Source organism: Zeus faber (assembly GCF_960531495.2).
Source record: "Zeus faber genome assembly, chromosome: 12".
In the NCBI taxonomy this organism is placed as follows: Eukaryota; Metazoa; Chordata; class Actinopteri; order Zeiformes; family Zeidae; genus Zeus; species Zeus faber.
Genome location: NC_137196.1, coordinates 5864942 through 5885655, shown reverse-complemented (window position 1 = coordinate 5885655; position 20714 = coordinate 5864942). Strand labels below are relative to the sequence as shown.

General features: G+C 44.8%; 1 pseudogene across 1 annotated transcript in view; it reads right to left on the bottom strand.

The window, feature by feature from the left end:
* The window catches only part of LOC307238298, an 88727-nt pseudogene extending 68244 nt beyond the window's left edge, over positions 1-20483 (bottom strand). Inside the window, exons 1-2 of the transcript in view lie at positions 20456-20483; positions 6792-7754 (exon numbers count right to left, since the gene is read on the bottom strand). The product of the transcript in view is annotated as an uncharacterized misc_RNA (transcript). The remainder of the gene's footprint in view (positions 1-6791; positions 7755-20455) is intronic.
* Between the last annotated feature and the right edge of the window lie 231 nt (positions 20484-20714).

The following is a 20714-nucleotide window of genomic DNA, read 5'->3' as shown; positions in this document are numbered from 1 at the left end:
CCCAAAGGACTCACGACAGGAAGCTCCATCCATGTGCTTTCTTCTCCCGTCGCCTCACCCCAGCGGAACGGAACTATGACATAGGGAACCGGGAGCTACTGGCAGTCAAACTGGCGTTGGAGGAGTGGCGGCACTGGCTGGAGGGGGCCCAACACCCATTTGTCGTCTGGACCGACCACAAGAACCTGACATACATTCAGGAGGCCAAACGCCTCAACTCCCGTCAAGCCCGATGGGCCTTGTTCTTCAATCGGTTCAACTTCATCCTGTCGTATCGTCCCGGGTCCAAGAACCTCAAGCCCGACGCTCTCTCCAGACAGTTTGACCCTCCTGAGCTGGTTGAACTCCCCGAGCCCATTCTCCAGAGCTCCTGCATCTTGGCTCCGGTCCGCTGGGGAATCGAGACGCAGGTCCGGCAGGCCCAAAGGAGGGAGGCGGATCCCGGCAACGGGCCCCCGGGTCACCTGTTTGTCCCGAAGGCTGTCCGATCACAAGTCCTGCAATGGGGGCATTCATCCCGCCTCACTGGCCACCCGGGGATCTCCAGGACCCTCGAGTTCCTCCGCAGGCGTTTCTGGTGGCCTACCATGGAGCAGGACGTCCGGTCCTTCGTCGCTGCCTGCACCATCTGCATCCAGAACAAGAACCCCCGGTCACGTCCCATGGGGCTGCTGCATCCCCTTCCCATCCCCAGTCGGCCCTGGTCACACCTCTCAGTGGACTTCATCATTGGCCTTCCACCGTCTCGGGGCCACACTGTCATCTTTGTCGTTGTAGACCGGTTCTCCAAGGCTTGCGGTTTTATTCCTCTGCCCAAGCTCCCCTCAGCTCTGGAGACTGCTGAGCTCATGGTGCAGCACGTTTTCAGGGTGTTCGGCCTGCCCCTGGACGTGGTGTCAGACCGCGGTCCGCAGTTTGCATCCCGGTTCTGGAAAGCATTCCACCAGCTCCTCGGCGCCTCCGTCAGCCTGTCCTCCGGTTTCCACCCGCAATCCAATGGCCAGACGGAGCGGGTCAACCAGGACCTGGAGACAACACTGAGGTGCCTCGTGTCCTCCAACCCTGCCTCCTGGAGCGACCATCTAGTGTGGGCGGAATACGCTCACAACACTCTGCGCTGCTCTTCCACTGGCATGTCCCCGTTTGAGTGCCAGTTCGGGTACGTACCTTCTCTGTTTCAGGAGCAGGGGGCGGAGGTGGGAGTGCCGTCAGCCCAGCGGTTCGTCCAGCGGTGCCGACGGACCTGGCAGAGGGCTCGTCAGGCCCTGCTGAGGACATCCCGGCAGCAGCAGATCCAGGCCAACCGACGGCGCAGACCAGCGCCTATGCTTCGTCCGGGCCAGAGGGTCTGGCTGTCCACCAGGGACCTTCCATTACGGGTGGAATCACGCAAGCTCGCGCCACTGTATGTTGGGCCCTTCAAGATCGTGCGGCGGGTCAATCCTGCCGCATACCGTCTTCTGCTCCCCAGGTCCATGAGGATAAACCCCACCTTCCACGTGTCGTGGCTCCGACCGGTGGTCACCAGCACCTTGGCGCCCACCACGAGGCCTCCTCCGGCGCCTCGCATCATCGACGGTCAGCCCGCCTACACGGTCCGCCGGCTCCTGGACTCCCGCCGGGTCCGCGGGGCCCTGCAATACCTGGTGGACTGGGAGGGTTACGGGCCGGAGGAGCGCTCCTGGGTTCCGGCCCGGGATATCCTGGACCCCTCTCTGATCCAGGATTTCCGCCGTCGCCACCCGACACTCCCTGGAGGAACGTCGGGAGCCGTTCCTAGACGGGGGGGTCCTGTCAGGGTTCGCCCGGGTCCTACCAGCATCAGCCACTAGATGCCGCCAGTACTGCCCTTTCAAGGTTGCTCTGCTTCACCTATTTCTGTTCCTGATTACCCTGCCTCATTAGATGATATGTTTCACCTGTGTCTCGTTTGGTCGTCCCTATTTAGACCCTGTCGTTTGTGTCCTCGGGCGCTCAGTCTTGAGTTTGTCTAACCTCATGACAACGCTCTTGTTCCAAGCTCCCGAGACTTCTTATTTGTTTTTGCCCAGTTTTTGTACTTGTTTTGAGTAAAACCTCTATTTTTGCCACCTCGCCTCTGCCTTGTTCTCTGCACCTGGGTTCACTCAGCATACCTCCTAACAAAAGCATTCAGCGGGGTGGTATTATGTACAGTTATAAATGAAAAGTTAAGGGTTAAAAATGCTGACCTGACTTCTAAGTTGTTTATAGTCAATTTACTTGTACCTCAGTTTGACAGTGTAAACTTGTTGAGTCTATCTAGATCTCTAGAACACAAGGTGTGTTCATGTTAGATGTATATTTCTTCCATCTACAGTATCTATCTATCTATCTATCTATCTATCTTCCCACATTTGAGAATTTTTTGTATTTTACGAGCTTATAGAGCTTATTGTGCGTAATCACCGGGTGTCATGACATTTCACTGCATATATGTACGACCGTATGTGTATGTATGTGACAAATAATCTCTTGAACTTGAACTTGAACTATCTACCAATATTTACATCCTGTGAAAACCCACCACCCATGTATGTGTTTTTAAATGATTTTCCATGTGTAACTTGCGTCTTTGTCTTGTGTTTTACTGTTTTTCTGGGAACCATTTTAAAAGTCATGCTCAATCAGTTGATCAGTTGTTTATAGAACCGAACATGATAAATAGTTCTCAAAAGAGGGGGGTTGGTGGTGGTTCTCTATAACCAAAAACTGTGCTCGTCATTCTACAAGCCATCCACAGGACAGAGTTATTGCAGCAGTTCTTGATGATTTAAGAATTAATAAAGAGTTGCATTGCAGGCTGACAACTTACTCCACTTGCAGACTAACTCTGTTCTAGATGCATACAAATACTCTGTGTTGTATGCCTAGCATGCTGACAGCACAGGTAAAATAAAAGAAAAAAAAGAAACTCATGCTCAAAGAGGAATTACATTTATTTATAGTTACCAACTGAGTCCAATTTGTTTCATTCAATTTTATGTAAAACCATTGTATTATGTATGTATTTATTATTATTATTATCAGTATTATTGTCCTATGCATAATGATGATGATGATCAAAATAATTATGATAAATATAGCTGCAGGCAGCAATACATGGGGTCCATTTTAGTCCAATTAGGTACAGTTTCCAGACTGTAATATGAGGCCTCTACAGTTCTGTTATGAGGAGGACTTGTATTGCCTGGTGCCTCCCCCTTGGTCCACCACAGCATTAGTGAGACACTGATAAAATCACTCCAAACTCATCTCATATCCAGGATTCATGTGAAGTATATCACTACAAATAGACTACAAAAAGAAAAAAAAAACAGACAAACAAACAAAAACCCTTTTGTAGTACCTGGCAAAATTTTTTAAAAAGATGGGAACAGTAAGCCAACCATACAATGGGCCATCAAACTCCGACCTCCCCCCTTACTATTCAAAACTTCATAAATGGGGACAGTAGCTCTGGAGGTAGAGCTGGTCGTCTAGTAATCTAAAGGTTGCTGGTTTGATCCCAGGCTCTTCCTGCTAGCATGCTGTAGTGTCCTTGAGCAAGACACTTATCCCCTCATTGCTCCTGATGGCTGCGTCTATCAGTGTTTGAATAATTGTAAGTCGCTTTGGATAAAAGCGTCTGCTAAATGTAAAACAACATACGAGATGTCAAATTTATAAAATACTCAATTGTTAAAGTAAAGTGCAATATTAGGCACGAATGATACCTTCTTCCTTTGAACATGGTAGTGGATGAAGAAATATGATTAGATCCACCCCCAGTCACTGAATTTAATTGCAATAAGAAACCAGTATCGTGTCCCATTTCTCACATTTATAACAAACTACATTTCATGAAAATTGGTTCAAAATTAAGCAAGTTACTGTCAATTATGTAGAAAAGTCTGCTCTCTCAATACACATCGTATTTATTGGCGGCTCTTGACCGCTCCAATATGGCAGACACTCAGACACATAGGGATGACATACAACAGCTTATTCCCGACATTAGCAGTACAGTAGCAGCAACATAGCGTGACGTACTACACCGTACAGCAATCACTGCGCTTCATCGTAAAACACTGGACGCATCTGTCTTGTCTATCTTCTTTTCACTGCAACTCTGCATCGCGATTTATGAAATTATTAGCAGCAGTAAAACTGTATTTCACTTTGATGGTTACATTTTCCAACTGATCTTTGGTTCACATCCGAGCCGAACTGTGGGGGGCAATCCGTACGAATCACGGATCAACTACGTTGCGTTACACCACTAATAATTTGTCAAACATTGAATCCTCCGGCTAGTTCCAGGCCACTGTCTTATAGGTGACATTGTGCTCTATACTCTAGAAAATAGACCTTTGTGTTTGTATATATTCAGAGATACACAGATACATAATTTGAATAAAGATGTTAAAAAATAAAATATATTACTTTTACCCTGGAATTTAGGTATTTGTTCAATATATATATATATATATATATATATATATATATATATGAAGTGATATAACTAGGGATTGCAATGAGAAGCCGTATAGGCCATATTCCATACTAATACAAGTGAAATGCTCTTACATATACATATAAAATGCTTTCACATACTTCTGAAAACTCTCTTACATACACATGTGAAATGCTATCAAATATATAAGTGAAAGTTTTTTACTAACACATATGCTCTAGACCTTGTTTGGAAGGCAATGTGGGTGGCATTAAGTGGTAATCCATACGATTGTTCAGTTTAAAAATAATTGTTCTTCACAGTGTTGATGGCGGGGTTTGCCTTTCTGCATGAGTTCCCTGAGTCAAGGTTTCCACTGGCCAATACTTTTTACTTTTTACAATTTTGAACCCTATTGTATGTTTTTATATATATATATATATATATATATATATATATATATATATATATATATATATATATATATATATATATATATGTATATATATATATATATATATGTATATATATATATATATATATATATATATATATAGTGTGGAGATAGGAGTCCTCCAAGTAAGTCGAACCCGAATAACTCGCACACCTCTTGTCCCACAGACCCTGGTCAGTAAAGTGTTGTTCGAAGTAGGATTGGTGTGCGAGTGTATGTGTTCTAGGCTAATATGAGTGGGAGATGGAGTGGCAAGATGGGTTCGGTTAAGCCTTGTTGAGATCACAACATAGCTGAAACACTTTTAATATTATTTTGTCTTTACCTCTTGGAAAGAGAGACTTTATCAATTTCATACTTGCAGTGATTTTAATTATGTGCCTAAAACTCATGTTGTTTCCTCAGCAATCATTAGCTTGTTATCTTCACCTAGTTGATCCTTTACATCCAAGCACATACATGCCACCATGATGGTAAAGTGGTAAAGGTGTTGCACTTAAGATGCAACGGAATGTCCTTGTGGAGTCAAACCCCACTCTTGGTAGACATCAAATGGGCTTGTGTGTTTGCAGGTGCACTATCAGGAGCAGCAGTCTACCCTGCTTGCAGAGGCTATGCTTCAGCAATGGACAAATGGGTTCAAGTCCCATTTATGGTAACTGGCTATTTACCCAAAAAAGTACAATAACATTTGATCTTGGCTCTTCCGAGCAGAAACAATGAAATCCTTAGAGGTAATCTTAGGAGTCATAGTATAGCCTCTCAGGTAAGTTGCTAGCTTCCAGAAATGGACATTTGTCCATTGACAATTTTTGTTGCTGAAGCACGCTAGACTGCTGCTCCTGACATTGTCTCTGCAAACACACAAGCCCAATAAATGTTTACCAGGAGTGGGGTTTGAACCCAAAAGGACCTTCATCCATTACATCCAAGCACACGCAAACCACTAGATGATTTGTGAGTGGACAGATGTCCTTGTGGCAGAGACAGGAGCTCATCTCAGGAACAGCATTCTAGCCTGCTTCAGCGGCTCAATTTCTTTAATGTACAAATGTTTGCGTGGGTTCTAGTCCCATTTCTGGTAAAGGGTTATTTATCCAACGAAGTACCATACATAAATTTGATCTTAACTGCTATGTGCAGAAACAATGTCTTCCTGGGAGGCAATCACAGGAGCACCAGTACAGCCTGCTTCAGCAACTTAATCTTGTCAATTTCATACTTGCAGTAATGTTAATTCTGAGGTTCCTCAAAGCAATAATTATCTGGTTATCTCCACCTAGTTTACCTTTTACATCCAAGCACACACAAGCCAACAGGATGGTCGAGTGGTTAAGGATAGGATGCAATATGCAATATCCTTGTGGGTTTAAACCACTCCAGTTAGACATCTATTGGGCTTGTGTGTTTGCACGGACAATCTAAGGAACAGCAGTCTACCCTGGTTGCAAAAACAATGCTTCATCGACTTAATTTTGTCGATGGACAAAGGTCTGCATGGGCTCATGTCCCATTTCTGATAGAAGGCAATTTACCCAAAAAAGTACAATAACATTTGATTTCGACTGTTGTGAGCAGAAACTATGAAATCCTAAAATGCGATCTGAGGCGTCGCAGTATAGCCTGCTTCAGCCTGACCTTTTACATCCGAGCACACACACAAGCCACCGGGGTGGCTGAGGTGTTAAGGCATTGCACTCAAGACACAATGGACTGATGTCTCCATGGGTTCAAATCCCACTCCTGGTAGACCTCCAATGGGCTTGAGTGTTTCGTTCAGGTAGCTGGCAATTTACACAACAAATAACCACACACGAAAATATGTATGCTATGCTTGTGGCCCCCAATAACCAGCTCCCTTTCTCTCCAACACCTGTTTTGTACCCTTGGTGAGAGTACTGATGAAGTCATGAGCTTTGCTTTGGTGGTGGCCTGCACCACCGCCTCCATATGAGTGTTTGTCGAGCTGTAGGCGATCTTCTCTTCAACTGTGCGGGCAAACAGCACAGGCTCCTGACCCACGAGAGCCACCATGGAGTGGAGGTAGTCGTAGGTGTACATGGGCCTGCCGTCCAGCAGCACCTGGCCCTGGTGAGGGGGGAAGAAGTTCTCCAGCTGGGGCTGCGGTAGAGGGCTCACCATCTGCACCATGCTCCGCTGGTCACTAAGGAGCTCTGTCACCTCATCGCAGAAGTCGATGTTCTGTGTACAAACTACCATTTTAGGTGCGCCAAACCTGTACCTGTACCTGTACCTATTTCGAAATGCATTTTGGCACGAAGAGACACTTATTAAAGTAATCAATGAGGATAATCACACTAGTGCTGCCTTGATGGGTCTCTGGGAAGGGCCCCATGATTTCAATCCCAATGATGTCCTATAGCGCATCGACCTTGATGGGCCTCACGGTCCTTGCCATGTTTTTAGTCCTTTCTGCGTTGACAGGCTTCACACACTTTTATCCAATCTACCGCATCCTTGACAATTCCTAGGCAGTAAAACTTGCTCTGAATACTGTGGACGGTCTTCTTCTGGCCCAGGTGCTGGCCGATGTCATTGAAGTTGCAGTCGAGATAGATCTGTCCCTGTCAGCCTTGATCACAAGCTCTCCCTTCTCTTCCTTCTTGGGTTCCACGTAGTACAATCTGCCGTCTTCGACGATGAACCTTTGGGCATATCTTTTAAGATTCTTCTTGTGTATTGGGTTCATGGTCTCGGAGTAGCATCCCTCCACCATCAGAGTGTAGATGTCACTGAGCCGATTGGAGCTGGACTCCACCACCTGCTCCTCGGGCACCTGGATCGACTCCACAGTCAAAATCTCCGCTTCCGACTGCGCTTTGCAAACTCAGGACGAATGTAATATGAAACTTAATGAAACTCATAAACAGAGTTATACGGTAAGTGGGCGGGTATATTTGTGGAACATGATCCACGGAGAATGCAGAATGCTCCTGATGCTGCGAGAGTGCAACACGTAATAGCAGTGGGTAAAACATTTCCTGTAACTATATCTCCTCTTCGGGATATGTTTTTATAGTGATTCATTCGGACGCGGTGTAATATGTCATATGTAATATGTCACCTTCCTCCACTCTTGAATGTCACCCTGTGTTCCCCCCTCTTCTTGAAATACGTATTCACAATTCCACCCTTTTGGCGAAATCCACCACCATCTGTCCTTCCACATTCCTCTCCTTGACACCATACCTACCCATCACCTTCTCATCACCTATGTCTCTGATCCCTTCCCCAACATGCCCATTGAGATCTGCTCCAACAACCACTCTCTCTCCCTTAGGGACGCTCTCCACCACTACATCCAACTCAATAAAGAATTCTTCTTTCTTTTCCATGTCACTCCCAACTTGGGTAGCATAGACCACACTGCACTGACCACATTCATTATCACCTCATCAATTTCCAGCTTCATGCTCATCACTCTGTCCGACACTCTCGCCACCTTCAAAACACTCTTGCATATTCTTCCTTCAAGACTTTGCCTACACCATTTCTCCTGCCATCCACTCCATGGTAGAACAGTTTGTACCCGGCTCCGATACTCCTGGCCTTACTCCCCTTCCACCTGGTCTCTTGTACACATAATACATCTACCTTCCTTCCCTCTCTTTTCCCTTCATAGTGCCAACGTTCAAAGTTCCTACTCTCAACTCTACTCTCCTACTCTTCTTCCTCTCCTGCTGTCTCCAGACACGCCTTCCCTCTCTTCTTCTTCTTCGGCTGACAGTAGCACAATTTCCACTGGCACCCTGTTGGCAAATGGCACCAGTGGCGGTCGTTGTTAACCCGGGCCTCGAGCGATCCAGTATGGAAATCAGATTTGTTGTTCGCATGTTTGATTTGGCATGGTTTTTATGCCGGATGCCCTTCCTGATGCAACCATCAGTGCCGGACTTGGGACTGGCGCTGATGATGCATTGGCTTGTGCACCCCCAGTAGCTAGATTAGTAGTAGTAATAAGTAATTTTAACTTATAAGGTGCGCACATAGCACACTGTAGGACAAAAAACCCATTCCAATTGTCATAGTTAGGTTCACCTCTCACACAATGAGTTGAAGACAAGAAAGTGTAGAAGATGATTGAGCATGATTGAATACATTAATTTATCAATTTACAGTAAAACAGGTGATAGGTTTTTGGTGATAGAGAACCACCACCAACTCCCCTCTTTGGGGAACTATTTATCATGTTTGGGTCGATACACAACTGATCACTACTCCAAGAAGGGGAGAATCACCACGGGTGAGACAAATAAACATCAACACAAACAACATTTACACAAAAATATAAACATTGGATGACAACATGTATTGAAAAACAGTTAATTAGGTGCAGGAAAACTGGAACTACAACTGGTCATGTGGCTTCTTCCTGTCATAGTTATGGCAGTAAATAAGGGAGGAAAGTAGAGGAATGCAACCAGGAGGATGCTGGGGTGCACTCGAAGCAGGTGTGGTGGTGTGTGCGTGTGTGATGTATGTAAGATGTCCACCGGTGAGTGTAAATGACTTATCCCCATTGGTACTGGTGAAGAAGGTCGGTATTATGTCGCAGTGCTTTCAAGCAGCGGAAAGGGCCTCAAACTCTACAGCCTTGTAGCCACCCTACGGCTGCAGGAAAGCACCGAGTACCCTGCCCTGTGGCCACAGAAGATCCCCAGGCCCCCAGAGAAGCCGGAGGGCCGTGGAGCAACCCCCACGCCCAGCCCCAAGGATCATTACCCAGTCCCAGGGAGCACGAGGAGACCCCGCACCCCAGGGGGGCACACATACAACCAACCCCCAGGTGCAGGCACAAGACGCAGCCTCAGGCACAGAACCTGGGCCGCGGGCGCAAGGCACAGACTGCAGGCCCGTATCCCTGCCCCACAGCGACAGACCGACCCCCCTCCCGAGCTGCCGGCCCCGCGTGCGAGCTGGCAGGACCCCAATGCCCAACCACGGCCCGTGCAAGGGGGAGGCCCGCCCCACCACAGCCGACCAGACGCCCCACCCGGCATGAGCACCAAGTGCCCATACACGTATTAACGTGTACTCAGCACGGGGCACCTCGATGGTACCCCCCTCCCTCTGTCGATGCCAGCAGGCGGCCAGATATTCAGGCCCTCCACCACCCCCAGAGGCAAAAGCCAACAGCTGCCCCCCACACCCCAACCCACACCCACAACGGCAAGCAGTTGCTTTACTTCCTCTTTACAAGCCGTGCATCGTGGGTGGAACGGTAGTAACGAGGCACGTAAAGCAGAAATTACAGAAATGAAAGGGTCGCTTTAATCTGCAATTTGTCAGTCGGTGGTTTTAAATAAAGAGGCAGACGACGTTGGTTTTTACTTGATCGAGGGTCGGGTCAGAACTGTGCTAAGGAGCAGCTCTCTGAGACGAACAGTTTATTTTCAGGGAGTCAGAGATTATGGTCAGTTCGTATCACAAATTCGTACCTGTTCAAGATAAGGCAAACTCTGTCACGTGCGAAGGACAATGGGGTGTAGTTCCTGCTCTTGCAGCTGCATCGCGGTTAGGCCAAAAACAACAACAGCAGCGGCAGGACTCCCAAGATTGGAATGTCTCTGGGAATTTACACCGTGCTGAAAATTGAGACATGTGACTGAGATTATATGAGGTTGTGTTATTCATTATGTGTGTGCATATATGTTTATGTGATTACATAGATTAGGTTATATTGTTACAGGACATGTTCCAATCAAGTTCCAGTGACGTCAGCGAGTTTCCGAAAGTAGCTGTGAGCTTCATAGCTACGTTAGCGGACAGCATCGTTTCCATGGTTAAAGTTCGGATATTTCCTAACCAGAAACCGTGGGTCGATAAATCCATCCGCGGCACTCTGAATGTTTACACGGCCGCTTACAACGACGATCTTGTATCCGGAAATATGAACAATTACAAAGCGGTGTTATACAATCTGCAGAGGGTATGAGGTAGGTATGCTAAACAGACGTATAGGGACACAGTGGAGTGACAGGTGATGCAACAGGACACCAGATGCTGGTGTCAGGGGCTGCAGACTATTACAAACTACAATAGCAGCTTCTCCCCAGCCATGAGTGTGCAGGCCTCCCGAGAAAACAGACTGAACTCCTTTTATTCGCGGTTTGAGGCTGGAAACAACTCCGCTAGCTCGCTGGCTAATTGGAATTACACTGCTGGGGATGAGCGCGCACTCTCAGTGTCTGAGCATGACGTTAGGAGGGCTCTGATGCATGTGAATACCAGGAAAGCTGCGGGCCCAGATGGCATATCTGGGCGAGTACTGAAGACATGTGCTAACCAGCTAGCCGGGGTGCTAAGACTGAACACTCCCCTGTGTGCCTGGATCCTTGACTTCCTCACAGCCCAGCCCCAGGTGGTTAGGGTGGGGAGGCACATGTCCAGCTCCCTCACCCTGAACACAGGATGCCCCCAGGGCTGCGTCCTCAGCCCACTACTCTACTCCGTATACACACATGACTGTGTGGCCAGGTCCAGCTCCAACACCATCATCAAGTTTACTGACGACACCCTCATGGTGAGCCTGATCAACGACGGTGATGATAAGGCCGACCGTGAGGAGGTGGCTGACGTGACCCATGAGGATCCTCAAGTCCTTCTACTCTGGAGCAATGGAGAGCATCCTGACAGGCAACATCATTCCCTGGTTTGGGAACTGTACTGCTCGGGATAGGCGGGCCCTGCAGAGGGTGGTGTGTTCAGCCAAACGTACCACTGGAACCACCCTCCCCTCCATGCAGGACTTATACACCAGGAGGTGTAAAAGCAGAGCACGCGGGAACATGAAAGATCCTGACAACACCAACAATGGACTGTTCCAGCTGCTGCGGACGGGCAAGTGCCTCCACAATCACACAGCGAGGACAGAGAGACTGAGACATAGTTTCTTCCCGCAAGCTATAAGGACTGTCAATGCTGAACTTACTAGGGGTCCTAACTCAGACACACAAAGGCCCCTGTGCCCACTGTACTATATGTAGCATACTGTACTGAATACTGTATCACTGTTCTGGGTTACTGCATACTGCGCTGTCGGAGAACTGACTATCATCGCGGAAAATTAAGTCCAGTACGCGCTGCTTGACACTGACTTGGATCCATCGCACTCGTCAGATTAAGGTCTGCGATATGTTTTAGATCTTCCTCCACCCGCTTCTCGTAATCCATAACAACACAGAGCTTTCACAGACAAGTGAAACCGAAGGATTCTCGTCTTGTTTACGGAAGTGATGTTAGGATTTCTTCTTCGATGGTAGACGTTGGTACACGCCCCCTCCACAATGATGTCTCGGTGTGTGTGTAAAAGTAGTACGATTAAAAGGTTGAATTCTATCAAAACGCTTTCACATTGTGACTTCACATCACATGGAATATAGAGGAATAATCTTCACCTGGATGGTTACTTTAAAGGAAATGATCAATCGGCGTTGTTCAGCGCTATTCAGGGTCTCGGTAAGTGAACTGTGTTTCCCCATGTAATCTTACAGGAATATTTAACTCCATGGTTTAACATTTTTCTACTATTTATAAATCAAACTCGGTTTAGAAAATCTGTTGAGAGATAAAAAAAACATAAAGGAACACGAATCTGGGAAAATCTGATTTTCCTTCAAGAAAGGTTTTTTCAACTTATTTGGCTGCTCCTGGCAATTTTAGAAATGCGCAAGACAGCGAGTTTTGCTGCGGTGGGTCACATAACAAATTGGATGATAATGTCACAAAGCGCCCCACTTCCCCAACCCCAGCCAGCTCCACCACCCCAGCTCACCCCGCTCCACCAACGTTGGGCTACTTCCTGTATGTCAGCAACAGTTTTTTACAGATTCCTGCTCCAAATATAGATCGCTTTGGATAAAACTTGAAGCACAAACTGTCTGGGTTGCCCACAATTCTTGCCCGTAGGTTCGGTGGTTGCTTTGCACCAGGCACTTTTAGCCGTAAACGTGCCAAGTAGAAAACTAATAATAAAAACCTGAGGAAAAAAAATAGGGTTCCAGTCCAGGATCCTTAATAATATCAGTTTCAATTTACCGTTTAAAATAAAAACTTTCTGAAATATATTAAATAAAGCATATCGGAAATGGACGTGCATTCAATAATTCTGTGATATCTTTGTGGGATTTGCAATTAAGCAGGAGCATTTCCAAGGATAACTGAAACGCATTTGTTTCAAAGAAATTTGTGTTGATAATTAAATTCATTTATGGAATTAATTAACTATTATTACTGACAGCGTGTCTCATTTGTCTCTGTTTTATTTTTTATTTTTTTGCAAACTTGAGAGAGCATTTTTTATCTTACAAGGAGTAGTGTGCCGCTTGTGAACTTTGCAACTATTCCGACTGCTAGTTTTATTTATTTTTTTCCAAAAGATAACTCCTTTCAGCATATTTTGTTTGTTTGTTTGTTTGTATATTTATTCATTATTATTGAACTCAAATTACTTGTAAAATTATCTTTATCTGGTGAGGTGTCTGGAAGGTTTGAGGTGAATAGGTCACTGAGCTCCCAAAGCTGAGATATAGTGCAGTCATAATATTAACTATGTTATTATTAGATTTATTGCTCAAGAACGAGAACGTCAAGGTTCTGTTTAGAGGTCCTATGGGAGAGGAATTTTGTTTATTCCTCCAGCTCGACCAGAGGAGGAAAAGTTTCGATTTATGACAGGACATAGGCTGAGCAGGCACCTATGCGTTGGAACCAGATGTGGTATGTTATCTCTGTAAAGCTTTAAAAGCGAATGCTGAGCGTCACTTGGGAGAGATTCCATCTGGCTCGGGTCTCTCCCAGGACATCCATGGCAAGTCTGGTTTGATGCTGATTTGTGTAATAAAACTATTATTTTATTCAAGTCAGTGTCAGCGGTCACTCCTTCATTCTTCAGCACATCACACCCATCAAGAAACTAAACTACACCGGTACATAGTGTAGAGCATAATTTGTATATTCTATTGTATTTCATGATGAGCGCACTGTACATTTGGCCCATTAAAGCGATCCTGATACTGACAGAAGACTCTGTTATGTCAGGCAAAGAAACCAATCTGTCATTTCCATGTTCTTTGGTTTGTTTATTTTGGGAATCAGTTAATATTGTTTATTGTGATTATTTTAATTATTTTTCCAGCCACTGTATTATTATTTTCCAACCCATGGTTATTCTTGCCACGTACATTGGTGCTGCGCTGGCGATGTTCCTTCCACCGTTTAACCCTTGTGCTGCTGATGCCGATCAGAGTTGGAGCACCGTCAAAAGGCCGCGTTCTGGATGCTGAGCAGTTCAGCTCCTGTTGGGGAACTCACTTTGAAAGGAGTTTTAATGGTCTCTAGATCACACCCCAGCAGGGGGGCGAGTAAAGTAAAAGACCCAAGTGAAGGACTTTAATGCCTCTACTTAATCACTGGAAGAATGAATTTAGCGTTATGTTTGGCCCCCAACAGGTGGTAATGGAGAGCGAAATGGAGATTTTCTTTTTTTAGGTGGCAGTGGCGACTGGATAATTGCGGTGTCAGTGGTCATTGGGGACACGACTAATCATGTGTCCGTGGCAACTATTTGCCGGATAAAACTAATGGAAGTTCCAATATGTTCATAAATATCAGGTAATGAAGTCTTCAATTGAATTACATGTTCATTCTAACCGCCATTAGGACAGATCGAGTTAACGGTTATTAAGTAGGTTATTAATTAGGTTAACATTACAATTTTGGTTGTAAAATAGCCCCAAAGCCCTCCTCTCTACAGCTCCATGAACCGTCCAATACCGCAATATGGAACCGAATATTAGATTGAGAAGGAGAGGGAGCAAATAGAATGAACCAAAGAACCAACGAATAAACAAACAAAATGTTTCAGGAAAACAACCAAAAAAAAACATTTGGCTGAATAATTTTTTTTTCCATACTTTTTAAAATGGTTGCAAAAGTGGTCTGGTGGATATGAGAGACATTTTGAGACTGAAAGGTTGGGCAGCTTACGAAAGTAGCAGCTGTAAAAAAGTAACAATTAGGGTTGTTTTATAACTTATTAGTGAGAAATAGAGCGTTCAGATCTGGGTTATAGTGGGACACACACTAGCATTGGCAGTACAGCCCCATGAATACTTGTCTAAGTGTATTGATTACTGAACATAAAGCCCATTATATAAAAGACTCCCCTCCCTCTGTGTGCACTGTTTATTCTAGACAGTATGCTGTTTCCCTTGTTGGTGGTTTGGTCTGCCTTTCCCAGCAAGAATGCATAGCTAGGGCATACGCAAGAAGTCAAAGGCAGCCGTGGTGAATTAAAAAAATCTCGGTATCACGTTGGCTTCCTGACCTTTCCTTTGATAAGCATATTAATAACATGAGTTAAGTCTGCCTTTCACCTTAAACATATGTCCAATTATTGCTATGGGAGATGCCTAAATGCTTGTCCCATTTATTTCTCTCCTCTGGAGTTGATTATGGCAATGCCTGCTTTCCTGGCTTATCCAAATGTGGTGCTCGCATTGGACAGACGGCAGGATGTGCATAATGTGGCCGCTGGAATTCTCAGTGGGACTAAAATAAATTAGAAAGACACATTACACATTACCCCTCTCTTGACCTCCTTGCATTGACTCCCAAATCCATGCCAGGGCAGATTTTAGGGGACTACCGCTGACATGCAAAATATTAAATGGCCTTGCACCATCTTCTCTGTTACCTCTTGGTGCCCTAAAAGCACCAGTGAGACCACTCTTATCCCAAAATGCAGGCTTCAGGACGCTTCCAAGGATTAACAAAAAGATCTGAAGAACCATTGGGTTTTCTCTCCTTGAGCCACTGGTGTGTGTGTGTGTGTGTGTGTGTGTGTGTGTGTGTGTGTGTGTGTGTGTGTGTGTGTGTGTGTGTGTGTGTGTGTGTGTGTGTGTGTGTGTGTGTGTGTGTGTGTGTGTGTGTGTCTTTATGCATCTATGCTACAGAGATTGAATGTCTTGGCTTATTGTATTTCTATTTACTAATATTTTAAGATGATGTACAGCCCTTTGAGGCATATAGAGAATATAGGTCCACAGATAATATAGCTCGAGCTTGGCCCTCTTTACTTCCCATAACTGAAGGGATCGCTGCAGAGGAATCAATCTCATCTATATCATGGTTGGGTTCATGTGAAATACAGATTTATTGAAAGTTATCAGAAATCAGAAAACATCAGATTGAGTCAGGATATCAAACAAAAATTATGCCTTTAGGCTGTTCCCCTGGTTAAATGATTTTTATAATCACGTCCTTTGGTGCGATGGTGTCCTATTGGGAGATGTGAATGGCGTCCCTCGTGCCGAAGAGAGCGGTTCATTAATTAAACAAGTTTAAGCCGGTAGAGACGCAGGAGATCTGTCATGCTTCACGGACCGTGATGCTTGGTACGGGTGTTTGGAGAGTGGTGTTGGGCCACTGTGGAAGTTAAATCATATTACACATAATGTTGTGAATGTTTAATTAGTCTTTCACTGTCAAACAAGAAGACCTAAGTGCGCGCGCACACACACACACACACAGACAGATATAAAAGTATCCTCACTCAGATAGACGCACGTAACACACAGACAGACAGAGCAAGATATTAATTCGAAAGGTTTCTCTGTTATGCACCTCGGCTACCTTTGAAGGGTATTTAGCCATGGCTAAGCCCTTTCTGCTAATGGATGTTGTTCTCAATCGCAGAGACAAGAACCAATTACTACTATGATTCACATTCAGTCGCTGCTGGCCTACCTGGCCTCTCTATTTACAACAAGGCCCTAGTTTACGTTACTCTGTCAACAGTGCGCCTCTTCATCTTCTCCACAGCAGAACTTTCTCCGTCAGGTCTTTCTTTTACTTACAGAGAGTGCTGAGAAGGTTCAAAGAAGTTCTCCAACCTACATTGAGGTTTTGTTTAGTTTAAACAAGAACCATGGTAAACCTTTGTATATTCATCTGTGCATATACTGTATATTCCATCCCATTGATGCGACACTGTCCATATTGCTTTACCATCCATTGTTTGTTCTAAGAGACTATCGGGCTGCCAGTCTAAATATATCATATGTTCCTGAGGGTTTTTTTTTCCTGTGATGGTGAAAGTATAAATATGTATTTTGCACTGTTAGATCACATTTTCATATGTTACAGGTTCAACATTGCATTTCCTTAAAAAAATATTTTCAACTTTTTAGAAGTCATAAGTAAAATGGTTTGAGCTTTTATAGTCAATCTGCCTTTGGAGATTGCATTAAATTGAGACCAGCTTATGGCAGACACATATTTTTGAGAGCCCTCAACATGAAAAGCTGTAACGGGTGTGGTTAGGACCCAATTGCAGCACAAAGACAGGCAGGGATATTTGGTAATGTCTTTTATTTGTAGAGCAGACGGAAGACAGGCAGCAACTGACAGTTTCTAGAGAGAGCAGAGGGAAGCCAGAACATTAGGTTTCCCTTAGTGGACAGTTCGGCATTTAAGAGATGGCATCCTGTGGAGAGCACACAGACGCACACACACACAGACACACACATGCACAGACAGCTAAGAGGTAAATACCCAATACCTGCTGAATACCCCAACCGCTCAACTCCACCACTCAAACAGCACTTCAAAGTAATTGAGAGCGATGAGTGGAATATTAGCCTCCTACACACACCAAACCTGGCATGCACTAATCAAGGGAGGAGCAACATATGGGAAAAGGGAAATATAATTCAAGAGCTAAGTATTTCTTGATTCTTGATTCTTGATTCTTCCATCCTTCACCATTCGGTGAGGATGGAAGATACACGTGGAGGGTTTTATTGAGGTGCAGACTGTTAGGCTAGAGGTTTCCAGCTATCTGGCATCTGGCATCTCCAGGACATTAATACTGTAATTGAATTTGTTTTTTAACCAATCCCATCCTCTGTTGTTCTAGCCACATTGCCATTGTGTCCTGATGTGGCACAAATAAAAAATACATATTTGTGGAATGTGGATATTGACATATCGTTGGATCACTCATACACACGCAGGATATTTTCTGTGAATTGCAACTATATAAATCCACGTTGATTGACTTGAATGATTGATTGATTTTTTTTTACCCAAACAGTTCTGCTACTGCCAACACAAAATGTCCCTCAAATCTTTAATGAAGTTACCTTTAAACTTAAATGTAATGCTGCTTTCCCATTTGTCATCCCGGAGCGGAAACTTTACAAACTGGAAGGTCGCTGTTGTCTTGATCTTTGAGGAAAGGATTATGGATTATTTAATCCTAGTAAAAAACCTTCCATGACACCCATCAAATAAATCGTTCATCACTGTTGGTATATAGGAGACTAAAATGTGAGTAAGTGCTACGACGCAAGATAAAACAGATAGTAAAAAATCAATGAGTGAAGAGGGAGGTTAAGTTAGTCAAACAGCTCGCCTCAAATCCATCCATCATCTGTCCATCAATTAACCCATCCATCCATTTACCCATCTACCCACCATCCATGAATTATTCCATATCAGAATTGATCTATCCATCCATCATTTATCAACTCTTCTATCCATCCATCTATTTTTCCATCCACACATCCATTCATCATCCCATTTATCAATTCATCCATCAACGATCAATCTATCATCCCATCCATTCATTAATCATTATATCGATCCATCCCATCTATTTACCCATCCACCATCCATAAATCTATTGTCCAATTTATCAATCCGTCGACTAATCTATCATCCCATCCATTCATCCATTGTTATATACATCCATCCAACCATTTATGACTCAATCCATCCATCCATCCGCCCATACATCAATCTATTTACCCACCTGTGCATTAACCATCCATCCATCCATCCATCCATCCGTTTATCCGTCCACCCATACAACAATGTATTTATCATCCCATTTATCTAACCACCAATCATCAATCTATTATCCTATCATCCATCTGTCATTCCATCCATCCATCCATTCATCCATCCATCCATCCATCCATCCATTCATCCATCCAATCCACCCATGCATCCAGCTAGACGTTTACCATTTTTCTGAAATAACAGTGTCATTTTTAAGTTCAAGCGCCATCCTACATGTTTAATCACCACAGATATGTTGTGGACAGAATGCTGACGGATTTCTGTGCTGACATCTGTCCCAGCTCTACAGGGGAGAAAGACAAAGAGAAAGAGGGGAAAAGGAGAGATAAAGCACTCTCCTCTCCTCCAGCCCACCCATCTGCATTGCCCAGTTCACCATTTATCAGAAATAACCCACAGCGCCCACAGCACAGAGTTCACGATGGAGGGAGACCCTGAATAGTGATGGCGCCATCCATCACCTATAGTGGTGCCCACAAGGTCCAACTGTTCAGAGTTTGAGACGTGGGCCTGAAACTCAAGGGTTTATTGGGGCTCAGTGTGAGTTCCTCCGAGTGACTGAAGCATTCACAGCAAGCAGCGCTAAACAGAATATGAGGCTGAAACAATGTGTGTGCTTTTTTCCAGAATATAAAAATCATTCCCAAGCTGAAAACATCACTGTTTTGTCCACTGATCCGACCCAACATTTAACTCCTCCTTGACCTTAGGAATTGATCCCTTTATGGGTTTGTGAAACAACATAGAAAGACCCTATTGTTATTGCTCCGTTTATTCTTTCGATTCTTCTTCTTGTTCTTCAGGCTTTTTAAGTCTGCTTTTTGGGGGCCTTAAGATACTCAAAAACTCACAAAACTTTTCACAATCATCAGTCCCGGTGTGTCATTCGATATTCTATGGGCCCCATGCATGGGTGTCGCAAAATGGCCGCCCAACACTCCCTACAAAATAAAGAAATTAAACCTATTCACCTATTAAACCTATTGATTTTTTTATTTGTTGTGTTTCTATATATTTTATATTGTTTATAGTGTGTACTTGATATGCTCTCTATTTTCTGCAGTCCCCTTTTTGCTGCTGGAACAATGTAAATTTCCCCGTTGTGGGACTAATAAAGGTTTATCTTATCTTTTATATTACATGTGTCTAAGGAACAAGGAACAAACCTTCTATGATCGATTGTAGAGATGTGGGTTCTTTAACTAAAAGGAACAGGTTTTATCCTATCCATGAAAAGATTTTCTGTATTGTTTCTGGATTAAGCAAGATACCTATCCAGAACATTGCTGTTAGGCCCACGGCCTCCCAGTGCCACTAGAGACCACTCTTGACCCATCCGTGGCTCCTCCCTTTAGGCAATTTCACACACCTGGGATCAATTACCTTCGTCACCCACACAGTATTTATTCTCGAGCTCCCCAGTCACTCATTGCCAGACCGTCAACTAGCTTACCCAAGTTGTACTGCTACTGGCAAGTTCCAAGTTCCTAACGCTTTGTTCCTAGTTAATGTCTCCTTGTTTCGTCTTGCCCTAACCTGTTACTCTCCTCGACCAAGCCTGTCCGTCCCTCTCCATCCAGCCCCGCTCCCCGTCTCTCCACCCAGATCCCGGACCCCTGCTGCCCGGTAATCATCCCTTCCTTGCCCTGCTCCATCCCTACCTGACCGGATCCCTCCGGCCATCTCCATGGTGTTGTCTAATAAACATCCTTTGTCTGCCTCCCATCTCTGTGTCGTGTGTTTGGGTCCCTCCTAGCTCCAGTCGTAACAGTACGTCTGGCCAGAAAACATGGACCCAGCCGACACAGAGGGCATCCACCGCACACTCCGGGAGCAAGGAGTGTTGCTAGATCAGCAAGACCAGGCCCTCCCGGACATCGCGGACCATCTCGGCAGTCGTCAATAGCCTTCAGATTCCGC